The 15295-nt window shown below is 41.0% G+C and overlaps 1 pseudogene across 1 annotated transcript; it reads left to right on the top strand.

The window, feature by feature from the left end:
• The first annotated feature begins 939 nt into the window (after positions 1–939).
• Positions 940–3525, top strand: LOC308424191 (60 kDa heat shock protein, mitochondrial-like; annotated as a pseudogene). The gene is made up of 2 exons: positions 940–2064; positions 3195–3525. The product of its transcript is annotated as a 60 kDa heat shock protein, mitochondrial-like (transcript).
• Positions 3526–15295: the final 11770 nt, after the last annotated feature.

A 15295-nucleotide genomic window follows, 5' to 3' on the forward strand; every position in this document is an offset into this window, starting at 1 on the left:
AAGAGACTATTACAGACATCTGCCACCAAGACACCATCCTGAGAGTCAAAGCAGGATCCAACCATTGCTCTTCCATTATCTTGGGCAAAGCTCCTTGGGGATTATGGTCCTCGTGACCTGTTACAAGCCTCAGAATGGCCAGGAGGAATGGATGAAATCACAGCCAGCAGACCTTCTGTCAAGACTCAGAAAAAAAAAAAAAAAAAAAAACAGGCAGTGTGTTTCTCTGGGGTTTTTTCTTGCCTCATACTAACCGGGAGCTGCCCTTGATCTTTGGACCTCTTCCCAGGCCCAGGAGAGGTAAAACTCTGATATTGCTTTGGGTGTGACCCCAGCCAGCCTTGTTAATAAACATTCCTTCCTGTTCCTCCACGGTGACAGAGGAGGAGGGAAGCAAGGTCCAAGGACAACAGCAGAGGTCATGCCAGGCAAAAAGCAGCCGGAGGGAGCTAGTGCTGAGTCACTCCCTGCTTTGTTTTTTGTTTTTTCCTATTTGTGTGGTTCATCCATTAAGACCAATCATCCGGAGGTTTGAGGTGCTATGAACTGTAACCCGCCTCTTCCTGCAATTTACAAATGAGTGAGCAATCTCCATTTTTGTCTTCCCTACTTTACTTCTTTTCTCATGGCACCAAGGACTTAATCTTCATTTCCCAGGTGAAGTCTCCTGCCTCACTTCTAATTCCTACATCAGAGGAACACTGTTTCGGCATACTTAACTTTGTGTCTCCTTAAATGCCATTTTAATGGGCTGTTTCAACTCTATGAATGCTTCCCTGTGTTTGAGACTAAAGTGGATTACATTATAAATGAGCAGAATGTCATGATATGTAATGCCAGTGAAGCCTGAGCTCTATATCTGCTTAGCATGCATGAGGTTCTACTTCCAACATACAAAAAACAAGTTCAGTCCTCACTGGCAGCTGGCTTTGACTACCCACAGTCCTTTGCCAGATGAGACCAGTGTCCTGGGCACCTGGCGCTGCATCTCACTCGGAACTGTGCCAAAGATGTACAATTTGGTGCAGATGCTTGAGCATTAACATTTCAAAGTGTAGACCTTTCAGCAGATCAGCAGATGATCTAGCTGTTATAATGGGGCAGAGGGGAAGAGCAGTGATTATTCAGCAGAGTTGGGGAAGTCTCAAAGTGACAAAGGTCACTGTTGCAAAGTCGATTGATTTAAAGGGGACATACAAAAGCACAGGGGATAAACTTGCTCAGGATGTTGCCAATAACACAAGCAAAGAGGCTGGGAATGGCACCACCATAGCCACTGTTCTGGCACGGTCTATTGCCAAGGAGGGCTCTGAGAAGATCAGCAAAGGAGCTAATCCAGTGGAAATCCAGAGAGGTGTAGTGTTGGCTGTTGATGCTGTAACTGCTGAACTTAAGAAACAATCTAAACTTGTGACAGCCACTGAAGAAATTGCTCAGATGGCTACAGTTTCTGCAAATGGAGACAAAGACATTGGGACCATCATTTCTGATGCAATGAAAAATGCTGGAAGAAAGGGAGTCATCGCAGTGAAGGATAGAAAAACCCTGAATGAGGAGCTAGAAATCATTGAAATGTAGTTTGATAAAGGATATATTTCCCCATGTTTTATTAACACACCAAATGGTCAAAAATGTGAATTCCAAGATGCCTGGGTTCTGTTGAATCTAAATCTTAAAGATGTTCAAGCTCATGACTTAGGAAAAGTTGGAGAGATCACTGTTAACAAAGATGACACCATGTTTTTGAAAGTAAAAGGTGACAAGCTCACATTGAAAAAATGTATTCAAGAAATCCCTGAGGAGCTAGACATCACAACTAGTGAATATGAGAAGGAAAAGCTGGACGAGTGACTTGCTGAACTTTCAGATGGAGTCTCTGTGCTGAAGGTGGGAAGGACAAGTGGTGTGGAAGTGAATGAGAAGAAAGACAGAGCTACAGATGCTCTCAGTGCTACAAGGGCGGCTGTTGAAGAAGGTAACTTTTCTCACAGGGGGCTGTGCTCTGCTGTGGTGCATCCCAGCCTTGGATTCATTAAAGCCAGCTAATGGAGATCAGAAAAATGGGTATAGAAATTATTAAGTCAGATTGGCCAAGATCCAAAACTCAGATGACAGCAGATGCTGGCGAGGTTGCGGAGACAGCAGAACATTTCTCCACTGTTGGTGGGGTTATAAACTGATAAAACCACTCTGGAAATCAGTCTGGGGATTCCTCAGAAAATTGGACATAGTACTACCTAAAGATCCAGCTATTCCATCTCTGGGCATATACCCCAAAGACACCTTAGTACACAACAAAGATATATGCACCACAATGTTCATAGCAGCTCTATTTATAATAGCCAGGAGCTGGAAAGAACCCAGATGTCCTTCAGTAGATGAATGGATACAAAAATTGTGGTACATTTACACAATGGAGTACTACTCACCCACCAGAAACAATGACTTTATGAAATTCTTAAGAAAATGGCTGCATCTACAGAATATCATCCTGAGTGAGATAACCCAGTCACAAAAGAACAGACATAATATGCAGTCACTGATAGTGGGATGCTAACCCCAGAGGCTTGCACTCCCCCAGAAACAACTCACAGACTGTATGAAGTCCAAGAAATAAAGAAAACAAAACAAAACAAAAAATATTTACAAAACAAGAAAACTTTAACTATTTCCATGTTACATTTTGTTTTACATGTACTTTAGCTCATTGTAACTATTAAGTTTTCAAGGCATACAATCAAACCTTGAAAAAAATCAAGTACTGACTAAAAAAATATATTCATATAGTTTTATGTAAAAATTATGTTAAAATCTGAAAAAAAAGTACTGACAAAAATGTATAATTTTAAGCAAAAAAATGTTTAAAATCTGTACATTTATCTTTGTTTTGTAAAATAAAGTTGTTTTATAAAAAAAAAGAATAAAAGAAAAGAAAACAAACAAACAAACAAAAAAAAAAGACATTATGCTCAATCCTTACACACCAAGAAAACGTTGACTAATTCCGGGTTACATTCTGTTTTACATGTACTTTTTGCTCATTGTAACTAGTAAGACCTTAATGCAGAGTATCAAACCTTAAAAAAAATGAAAAAAAAAAGCCAAGCACTGACACAACTGTATTTTTATACATTTATGCAAAAATGTTTAAATTTTTTTCTTTTATCTTTGTTTTTTAAAATAAAGTTTTAAAAAAAAGAAATTATTAAAAGAGCACTCAAAATTCCTGCAATGACTATGATAAGAATGTAGGTGGTGAAGGATCTTTGATAGCTGAAAAAACTCTGCAGAGTTCTTCAGAAGCTGGTTATGATGCTATATTCAGAGATTTTCTTGAGCACGGTAGAAAAGGGAATCATTGATCCAACAAAGGTTGGAAGAGCTGCTTCACTGGATGCTGCCGGGGTAACCTCCTTGCTAACTACAGCTGATGTTGTAGGGACAGAAATGCCTACAGAAGAGAAGGACCCTGGAATGGGTGCGATGGATGGAAAGGCAGTGGGTATGGGAGGTGGCGTGTTCTAACTCCTAGAGTAGTGCTTTGCCCTTATCGAGGAACTGTGAATGGAAGCTCAACGCAGGTGGGGGGATGGGGTGGGGTGGGGAGGTTAGAATCTCTCAGACATGCCAGAGACCTGGGATGGGAGAGGCTCCTGGGAGTCTATGGGGGTGACTCTAGATCAGACTCCTAGCAATAGGGGATATGGAGCTTGAAGTAGCCACCTCCTGCAATAATTTGTTGTGCCAGTGTAGGTTGGTACTCAGGGAGGCCTCCCCCTTGTCAGAGGAAAAGGGGAGGGAGAAAAAGGGGGATGAGGCTTGTGAGGTGGGTGCTAGGAGGAAAGGGATATAAAGTGAATGAATGAATGGATGGACAGATGGATGGATGAATGGATGGATGGATGGATAGATGGATGGATGGATGGATGGATGGATGGATGGATGGATGGAGAAAAATAATAAAAATGGGAAAAAAAACAATGCATTGTGCTGGGCATACTGGTACATGCCTTTAAGCCTAGCATTCTGGAGGCAAAAACAGGTGAATCTCTGTGAGTTACAGGTTAGCCTGGCCTACATACTGAGTTCTAGGCTAGCCAGAGCTAGTAAAACATTATCTCAAAAAGAGAAGAATGAATTGTGTTCATATTCGTCTTTTCTAACCCTCTTCCCCCTTCCATCTCCCAGTGACACAGAAGGAGATTTTCTATTCACCATAGCATCACATTTCCAGAACAACATCTACTCCATAGCAGGCACTCACTAAAGTATCCAAGAAACAGTCCACGGTCATCATACCTACATGAAGGTCTTTCTCCTGAGGAACTCTGATTGCCTTTAGTCTTATACTGCATGGAGTGATATCCTCAGAGAGCTGTAAAATGGTAAGAACACAACAATCTTCTGTACTAACTAGTCCAGTTTTAGAAAGAGACTGAAGGGTAAGGGAATGTCATATACACTCTAATGCCTTGGATAATCCTTTGCACACTTTTTGTAATGAGGCAAAACTGAAAAGTGAGTAATAGCACTCAGTGGGGAATGAAAACTGGAATCTAAAATGCCTGGATCTCTAAAACCTTGTGCTTTATTTTCAAAGTTCCAATGAATTTGGTGTTCCAACACATGCAAACAACTTTCGTTTCAGATGGTTGGAGAAATAAATGAGCCCTCTAGGAAGATGTGCCCTGTTTACCATGGAAAATCACCAGGAATTCCAAGTGCTTGTGGCATAAAGATAACCATCTAGAAATGACTTGGCAGGGACCTTAATGAGAGCAGCCCCCTCCCCCCACCCCACCCTCGATGGCTCTCACTTGCCCTTGCCCTCACTACAGAATGAGGACACTCTGCAAAGTGGGAACCAAAGTAAACTCAGAGGGAGACATGGGTGGGAGGTTTGGGGAAATGGCTAAAAGTTCTCTTTCTGCTTCACTGTCTCTTCACACCATCTCCCTCTAAATCCCTGGGTTGCTGTTGGTTGTTGTTGTTTTCCTGTCAATATACTAGATGTAAAACAAACAAACAAAAAACAGTGTAAATCTCCCTCACTCTCAAGAGACCAGAGAGTGGCCATCTGATCCAGTCTTCCAGGACCACGCTCCTGTTCCACACTGTACCTTACATGTCTCCGAGTCCTCATATGGACAGTCTGTGGCCATTCTAAGAAATGTGTTCTCCACATCCCTCCCCTTAAATGGACTAGCAAGGAACCGACACAAACATGTCACAGGCAATTAATATAAATCTTCTAGCTTAGCTCCAAGCTGCCAGGGGAAAAGAATCCTTGTGACTCAGAATGGTTAGTGTCCAATTCATCCATTAGGAAATCACAAGCTTTGGTGCATCCTAAAGAGATCCTTTGTTCTCTGTATCTCTCCGTGTGGAACCAGTAATCACCATTTGCTGGACACTGAAAATTAGACATTTAGAATCCAGATCAATATATACATATATTTGTGATTTTCTTGGTGATTTCCCAAGTTAAATAGGACACATCATCCTGGAGGATTCATTGTTTCTCCAACAATCTGGTGTTTGTGTGTGTGTGTGTGTGTGTGTGTGTGTGTGTGTGTGTGTGTCTGTGTGTGTCTGTGTGTGTGTGTGTCTGTGTGTGTTGGACCCTTTGCTTTAAGGACTTCAGTCAAACTTCCTTGGAATTTAAATCTTACAATCTTATTTTTTCTTTCTGTTTTTGCTTTCCTGTCATCTCAATCCTGCAGAAATATATTATTTAAGGCACACTAAAATTAGATTATTTAATACATTTAAGATAATTGGTCCAAGACTGAAAAGGAATATGTCATGGGTGATCATAAGAGAGTTCTGACCCAAGTATGATGGAGATTTGTACTAAATTTCCCTCATGTCAGAAATGGTTGTTAGTGGGGTGACAAAGGTGGCAGCAATCAATGTCTAACGTTTTATTTTTCATATCTAATGCTACATTCAGTCCAAACCTTTCTTAGAGATTAAAGGTCTTTTCTTGGGTGGGACAACAGGGAGGGATACTTTGATTCATATACACGCTCACATGTTTTTTGTATTTTTTCTTTCCAGTGTTTATTTACTCAGAAGTATAGCCATAGCTGAGGTGCCTTTCATCCCATCCCACACCACAGTGAACGACATTTTCTGCAAATCTTAAGTCACTCAGAAACTCCATAGCTGCCATTCCATGTGCTAATGGGGTCAAATTCCTCCTCCTTCCCATCCATTCTCTCCACCAGTCGTCCCTCCCTTTAATCCTGTGGGCTGTGCTTCGATTAGGTTCAGAGGGTGAAGGTCTAATTATGCAACCTTCCTCTATGGTAGAAGAATATCAGCAAATTATATCCTGTTCAGACAGCTCTTCCGGGAAAGGCTGTGTGGTATGGTGGAGCAAGGAGAGGTAAAATAGAAAGACAGAAGGCAGTGTGGGGGTCTTAGCTTGTGTACTGGACCTACTGCCATGCATGGGTTTCCTCCCTCATGGATGTCCAGGATCTTTTTAAGGGGACTCTATTTTTATTTTTAAATCAAAGAACAAGTGAAAAATAAAGTTGATATTTTTAATGTTATTTATTTTCAATCAATAGAAATGCATTCATTGTAAAAAGCAGTAATTTAGATTTACTATTCCTTCAGCATCCTCCAGTGTGTGAAATTTTGAAGACCCAAAAAGATATGTTTGTGTAAATTAATTGAATGTATGGTATATTATCACATTAAATTTAAACAGAGACCCAGTGAAGTATTTATAAGTGTTGTGCTTGCATGTATGCAAGTCTACACAGCACATATGTCCCTGACGACTGTGGAGGCCAGAAGACATCTGATCCCACTGGGCCTGGAGTTACACACAGATGGGATCTGCCACTTAGGTGCTAGGACTTAAGGTCCTCTAGATCTTCCAGCCCGTGCTTCAGAAGATAAGCCGGTGCTCTTGAAAGCTGAGCCATCTCTCTGACCCCAGGTCCAGTGTAGTAATAAAGGTAGATACTACATACCACATCTCACTGTTTAATGAGATTATCCATTGGATGTATCCTAATCACGTAGTTTTTTTTTTTTTTTTTTTTTTTTTTTTTTTTTTTTTTTTTTTTTGGAACCCACAATCTGCTTTATTTTGTTTAACATTTTTAAGGTTTTAATTAAGTATTTTTGGGTACATATACATACACACATGTATATATGTAACAATAATATAGGAAAAGAGGGTATTAGTTTGAGGGAATGGGAGAGAAACTGGGAGGAGTTGTAGGAAGGAAAGGTGGATGAGATACAGTTCTATTTTAATTAAAATATATTCTTTTTTTTTTCTTGAACTTGACACAGTCTGTGAGTTGTTTCTAGGATGTTCAGAGCTTTCTGGGGTTAGTATTCCATTATCAGTGAGTGTATATTATGTCTGTTCTTTTGTGACTGGGTTACCTCACTCAGGATGATATTCTCTAGATGCATCCATTTTCCTAGGAATTTCATAAAGTCGTTGTTTCTGATAGCTGAGTAGTACTCCATTGTGTAAATGTACCACAATTTTGTATCCATTCATCTACTGAAGGACATCTGGGTTCTTTCCAGCTTCTGGATATTATAAATAGAGTTGCAATGAACATTGTGATTCATGTATCTATGTTGTAAGTTGGAGCTTCTCTGGGGTAAAGTGGAATAACTGGGTCTTCAAGTAGTACTATGTTTATTTTTCTGACGAAGTGCCAGACTGATTTCCAGAGTGGTTCTATCAGTTTACAACCCCACCAACAGTGGAGAAGTGTTCCTCTTTCTCCACATCCTTGCCAGCACCTGCTGTCATCTGAGTTTTGGATCTTGGCCAATCTGACTGGTGTGAGGTGGAATCAGGGTGGTTGTGATTTGCATTTCCCTGATGGCTAAGGATGTTGAGCACTTCCTTAGAAGTTTCTCAGACATTCGATATTCCTCGATTGAGAACTTTTTGTTTAGGTCTGTACCCCATTTTTTAATAGGGTTGTTTGATTCTCTGGTGTCTCGCTTTTTGAGTTCTTTGTATACCTTGGATATTAGGCCTCTATCTGATCAGGGGTTAGTAAATATCTTTTCCCACTCTGTTGGCTGCCGTTTTCTTTTCTTGACAGTGTCTTTAGCCTTACAGAAACTTTGCAATCTCATTAAGTCCCATTTGTCAATCTTTGACCTTAGAGCTCCAGCCATTGGTGTTCTGTTCAGGAAATTTTCTCCTGTGCCTATGTGTTCTAAGGTTTTCCCTACTTTTTCATCTAATAGTTTCAGTGTACCTGGTTTAATGTGAGGATCTTTGATCCACTGGCACTTGAGCTTTGTACAAGGAGATAAGAAAGGGTCTATTTTCATTCTTCAGCATGCTGAGTGCCAGTTGGACCAACAGCATTTGTTGAATAGGCTGTCCTTTTTCCATTAAATATTTACAGCTCCTTTGTCAAAAGTCAGGTTACCATATACGTGAGAGCTCATTTCTGGATCTTCTATTCTATTCCATTGATCCATGTGCCTATTTCTGTACCAGTACCATGCAGTTTTCAGCACAATTGCCTTGTAATATAGCTTGAGGTCAGGGATAGTGATTCCTGCAGATGTTTTCTTGTTGTTGAGGATGGATTTTGCTATTCTAGGTCTTTAGTTGTTCCATATGAAATTGCACATTGATCTTTACAATTCCATGAAGAACTGTGTTGGAATTTTGATGGGGGTTGCATTGAATCTGTAGATTGCTTTTGGTAAGATGGCCATTTTTAAAATGTTGATCTTTCCAATCCATGAGCATGGGAGATCTTTCCATTTTCTGAGATCTTCCTCAATTTCCTTCTTTAGAGGTTTGAAGTTCTTGTCATACAAGTCCTTCACTTGTTTAGTTAGAGTCACACCAAGGTATTTCATGGTTTTGTGACTATTGTGAAGGGTATCTTTTCACTAATTTCTTTCTCCACATGTTTGTCCTTTGAATATAGGAAGACTACTGATTTGTTTGAGTTAATTTTATATCCAGCCACTTTGCTGAACTTGTTTATCAGCTATAGGAGTTCTCTGGTGGAATTTGTGGGGTCGTTTAAGTACACTATCATGTCATCTGCAAATAGTGATGTTTTTACTTCTTCCTTTCCAATTTGTATCTCTTTGATTTCCTTTTACTGTCTAATTGCTCCGGCCAGAACTTCCAGTACTATGTTGAATAGGTAGGGGGAGAGTGGGCAGCCTTGTCGAGTCCCTAATTTTAGTGGGATTGCTTCAAGTTTCCCACTGATAAGTTTGATGTTGGCTGTTGGTTTGCTGTATATTGTCTTTATTATGTTTAGGTATGAGTCTTGGATTCCTGTTCTTTCAAAGATTTTTAACTTGAAGGGGTGTTGAATTTTGTCAAATGCTTTCTGAGCATCTAATGAGATGACCATGTGGTTTTTTATTTGAGTTTGTTTATGTGGTGGATTACATTGATGGATTTCTGTATGTTAAACCATCCCTGCATGCCAGGGATGAAGCCTACTTGATCATGGTGAATGATCGTTTTGATGTGTTCGGTTTGCAAGGATTTTGTTGAGTATTTTTGCATCAATGTTCATATGTGAGATTAGTCTGACGTTCTCTTTCCTTGTAGGGTCTCTGTGTGGTTTAGGAATGAGGGTTATTGTAGCCTCAAAAAATAAGGTAGGTAGTTTTCCATCTGATTCTATTTTGAGGAATAGTTTGGAGAGTATTTGGTATTATGTCATCAATAAATGTCTGATAAAATTCTGCACTAAACCCATCTGAACCTGGGCTTTTTTGGTTGTGAGGCTTTTGATGACTGCCTCTATTTCTTTAGGTGTTATGGGATTATTTAGATGGTTTACCTGGTCCTGATTTAACTTTAGTACCTTGTATCTGTCTAGGAATTCATCCATTTCCTCCAGAGTTTCCAGCTTTGTTGAGTATAGGCTTTTGTAGTATGATCTGATGATTTCTTGCATTTCCTCAGTTTCAGTTGTTATTTCTGTGCTTTTCTTTCTGATTTTGTTATTTGGATACTCTCTCTTTGCCCTCTAGTTAATCTGGCTAAGGGTTTATCAATCTTGTTGATTTTCTCAAAGAACCAGCTCTTGGTTTTGTTGATTCTTTGAGTGGTTCTTTTTGTTCCTATTTGGTCAATTTCTGACCTAAGTTTGATTATTTCTTGCTGTCTACTCCTCTTGGGTGTATCTGCTTCCTTTTGTTCTAGAGCTTTCAGCTGTGCTGTCAAGTTGCTGATGTATGCTCTCTCCAGTTTCTTTTTGGAAGCACTCAGAGCTATGAGTTTTCCTCTCAGTACTGCTTTCATTGCATCCCATAGGTTTGGGTATGTTGTGTTTTAATTTTCATTGAATTGTATAAAATCCTTGATTTCTTTCTTTATTTCTTTTTTGACCCTGCTATCGTTTAATAGAGCATTGTTTAGTTTCCATATGTATGTGGGCTTATGTTGTCTTTGTTGTTATTAAAGACCAGCCTTAGATCATGGTAATATGAGAGGATGCATGGGAGTATTTCAATCTTGTTATATCTATTGAGGCTTTTTTTGTGACCAATTATGTGGGTCAATTTTTGAGAAGCTGCCATGAGGTGCTGAGAAGAAGGTGTATTCTTTTTTTTTTTTTTTTTTTTTTTTTTTAGGATGATATGTTCTGTAGATATCTATTAATTCCAGTTGGTTTATAACCTCTGCTAGTTTTACAGTATCTTTGTTTACTTTTTGTTTCCCTGATCTGTCCATTGGTGAGAGTGTGGCATTGAGGTCTCCCACTATTATTGTGTGGGGCTCAATGTATTTTTTGAGCTTTAGTAGGGTTTCTTTTATGAATATTGGTGCTTTTGTATTTGGAGCATATATGTTAAGGACTGAGAGTTCCTCTTGACAAATTTCCCCTGTAATGAGTAAAAAGTGTCCTTCCTTATCTTTTTAAATAACTTTTGGTTGAAATCTACTTTATTCGATATTATAATGGCCACTTCAGCTTCTTGGGGCCATTTGCTTGAAAGGTTTTTTCCCACCCTTTTACTCTGAGATAGTGTCTGTCTTTGTCTCTGAGATGAGTTTCTTGTATGCAACAAATTGCTGGGTTTTTTTTTTTTTAATGTATCCAGTCTGATTGCCAATGTCTTTTTATTGGATAATTGAGTCCATTTATGTTAACAGATATCAAGGAATAGTGGTTTCAGTTTCCTGCTATTTTTGCTTTTGGAGGTTGAATTGTGCCTCTATTTCTTTCTTCTTTTGGTTTTCTTGCTTAGGAGTTTTCTTGTTTTTATTAGGATGTAGTCCCCTCGTTGTAATTGGTTTTCTACTTATAATTTGTTGTAGTGTTGGGTTTGTTGTCAGATATTGTGTAAATTTAGTTTTGTCTTGGAATATCTTATAGTCTCTCCATCTATGGTGATTGAGAGTTTTGCTGGGTATAGCAACTTTGGCTGGCACCTGTGCTCTCTTAGGGTCTGCATGATGTCTGTCCAGGCTCTTCTAGTTTTCATAGTCTCTGTTGAGAAATCGGGTGTGCTTCTGATTGGTATGCCTTTATATGTTACATGGCCTTTTTCCCTTACTGCTTTCAATATTTTTTCTTTACTTTGGGCACTTGGCGTTTTGACTAATACGTGTCGGGAGGAGTTTCTTTTCTGATCCAATCTATTTGGAGTTCGGTAGGCTTGTTTTATGCTCATGGTCATCTCATTAAGGGTAGGGAAGTTTTCTTCTATGATTTTGTTGAAGACATTTACTGTGCCTCTTAGTTGATATTCTTCTCCCTCTTCTATTCCTATTAGCCTTAGGTTTGGTCTTCTCATTGTGTCCTGGATCTCCTGGACATTTTGGGTTAGGAGCTTTTTGGTTTTTGCATCTTCTCTGACTGTTTTGTCTATGTTTACAATGTTGTCTTCTGCCCCCAAGATTCTCTCTTCCATCTTTTGTAGTCTATTGGAAATGCTTGCATCTGTGACTCCTGATTTCTTTTTTAGGTTTTCTATCTCTAGGATTGTCTCTTTTAATGTTTTCTTTATTGTGTCTATTTCCGTTTTAAATTCCTTCTTCCATTCCTTCATCTCTTTGGTTCTGTTTTCCTCTAGTTCTTTGAGTGTTTTTCTTGTTTCCTCTTTAAAAGCTTCTTATTCTTTATGCTTTTCCTCCCATTCTTATTTAAGGATCTCTATCATCATCTTGAGGTATGATTTCAGGTCTGCGTCTTCTTTTTCTGGAGTGTTTGATATTCCTCTGTTTGCTGTTTTGGGAGAGCTGGGTACTGGTGTTGCCAGGTTTTCTTGGTTTCCCTGGGGTATGTTCTTTCCCTTTCCTCTTGCCATGTTGTTGTCAGTCTTGTGTCGATGCCGGGTTGCTGGTTCCCTGAACTGAGCTGGGGTGGAGAGGGGGACTTGTGAACTGCTCTTTTCTTGCGCTCTACAGAGATCTCTCTGTACCCAGGCTGGTCAGAAAGCGCCTCGTCAGGTGTCCCTGGACCACCGCTGGACCACTGCTGGCTCACCGCTGCTCCCTGTGGCGGACGGTATGAGTGCGCGCCCTGCACTTTACATGGTCCGGCTGGGAACAGCCCGATGCCGGGTCACAGGTTCCCTGAACAGAGCTGGGGCAGGGAGGGGGAACCGGGGGAGCGCACTTTTTTTTTTGCGCGTTAGGCAGAGCTCTCTCCACAGAGATCTCTCTGCACCCCGGCTAGTCGGAATGACTCCTCACCAATCCTGGGCCCCTGGACCACTGCTGGGCCACCCCTGGCTCACGCTGCTCCCCATGGCAGAAGGTCCGAGTGCCCACATAGTATCTTAAAGATGTCTTTTGCTAATAGAATAAGAAGTGAGAAAATACATGGCACAAAGGAGAGTCAGAGAGAGAAAAGCACAAGAAGATTATGAAGGTTGAAGACCATGTCTGTCTTATAAAGATGGGGGTGGGGCATGAGAAGGAAATGAAGAACGATGCTAACCTGGGACCATTGAACAGGTACCAAGGCCAAGACCAGGAAGTAGCTGCAGTTCCTACCCATGCACACTCTGTGCCAAGCTTCTAACCCAAAGATAGGTAAGACAAGGTGGGCATTCTAGACCACTAAGTCTCTGATTGACACACAGCAACAGAAAACAAATATGTTGATATTTTTTATTCTAACAGGATAATCACTGCACCATCGTTATAGTACGGTGATCTAAACAGCTGAGACTTAATCAGCAGAGATAAACAGCAGTAAAGCAATATAGAAAAATACTTAACTTATAATTTTTCTCATCCAAATTTGATCGGAATTTTCGTTTTCTTAAAGTGATTATTCTAGCCTTACCTGGTTTTTTGACCCCGTGGAGTTGAGCACAGGATTTAAGAAACCAGACTCCATAATAATGGACGGAACCTCTGAACTTGGAAGTCAGTCTCAATTAAATTATGTCCTTATAAGAAAAGACAGAAGAAGAAAAGAAACCAGAATTCTCAATTTCTGGTGCTTACTGTTTATACTAAAGGATTTCAGGTGAATTATAAAGTATTGTAAAATTCATTTTCCTAAAACAGTTAAGGGATATTCTCAAAACTTGTAAATAATGAGCTGCCAGTGTTGCGTGGATCACTTAAGCAATCCAGTGAACAACTGTTGTTTATCCGTCTACTCTTCACTCACAAACTGCACAGTCTTCCCTTTGAGAATTCTTCCTTCTCTGGGAATTCAAGAGCTTCCAAGAAAATAGTCATGAATTTGAAAAGCCTTACCATCCTCAGAGACTATTAGATTGGCCCAGAGACTGGAGATGTATTCAGTCTAAGAAGATTCAATCATCTACTGTAAATGTTTAATTCTCTCCAGAGAAAGCACCAATAAGCTCATGACTGGTGGTGAAGGATGTAGGAGGTAGGATTCGGAAAGTGTTGGGAGTGATGTTTCTTGCCATGGCTAAGGAGCCAATCTACAATGAAAGAGAAAAAAGGTGGACCAGCAGGAAAAGCAGAAACAAGAGTTGAAGACAAACACTATGCAGCTGCCCTTTACCCTGCTATGGTTTCATTCCTAGTCCTTCCCCAACATTCCAGGGACCAACATATTTCTCTTTTGTCATAGACTAGTTCAAGATGAATTTGGTCTCTTACAACCAACAGAGACATGACTCACACAACAGAAAATTGTTCTTTTGTTTCAGTCTAGGCAGGGAGCAAGCCTGACACAATCACTAGTCCAGTGCCACAGGGTCCAGGCAGGCAGACTATCCCTGAGACGACCCCCAGCCCTGTACCACACAAGTGGGGAGTGAGCCTAAGATAACCGCTGTCTGGTACCACATGGCAATGTAGGGCAGAGCACTCCTGAGACAACCCCAGACACACAGAGGTCCTGGGTACCGCTAAGATGAGCAAGTAAGTGATGGAGAGATAGAGGAACCAACAGAATGATGTATGCACAATGAAGAGAGGCAGAACTCAAGGGTAATGAGGAGCAACCTGATGTGAGTAGCAGTGATGCCACCTAAGGTTGAGGTTCTGATCTGTGCTGTTATCAAAGTTCCTGTCTGGGTCTATGACCCTGTAGCAGTGTGGGTCTGTTAACACCAAAGGCCAGGTGGACGTCCCTGGTCTGGGCTGCTTCCTGGAGCCATGTTGATGTCTGAAGGCTAGGCAGAACAGGCCCCACTCTTCACCTGGGCATCCTGGGAAATCTGTCCCTGGAAGCAGGAGAACAGGAGAGTAGGTGCCACACGTGGCTCACAAACTACAGTAGAGCTGGCCCTGATTACATGAGTTGTGGGTGAGATGGGTGAGCTGGCCTGAGGCTGTGATCATGGGAAAGATGGTCCCATCAATCCTCTGCCATGTGGAGTTGTGAGTAAGGGAGAGATGCCCCTGCCTCTCCTGACACTTGAGCAAGTGGGAGAACTGGCCCTGTGGTCTTGAGAGTGGGAGATCTGGTCCTTCCTGTCCCTCTCTAGCTACAGCATTCTAGAGAGCCAGCCCTATCCCTTGCCTGACCCTTGTGGAGGAGGGAAGAGGTGGGGGAGGGAAGAGTCTGCCTCCTTGTTGGCTTTGGCACTAGAGGAGCCGGCCAGGAGAGTGCTGGAAAGCTCTCTCTGGTGGTGCAGGCACAGGGGGGCTGACAGGCCGACCAGCTCAGCCACCAACCAGGCTCAGATCTAGAGCCTTAAGTTTCCTGTCCCCCCACCCCAACATTTACGTCATCTATGAACTGCTGGAACCATGAAGGGGCCCAAACTAAAGATCCAAAGCTTCAAGATCTACATGACACAGGGAAAAACAGAAATAAAAAGAAGACATAACAACAAGAAGCTGAGCAAATTCAAAAACTCATCA

This window comes from Micromys minutus (genome assembly GCF_963924665.1).
Source record: "Micromys minutus genome assembly, chromosome: 9".
NCBI classification, from domain to species: Eukaryota; Metazoa; Chordata; class Mammalia; order Rodentia; family Muridae; genus Micromys; species Micromys minutus.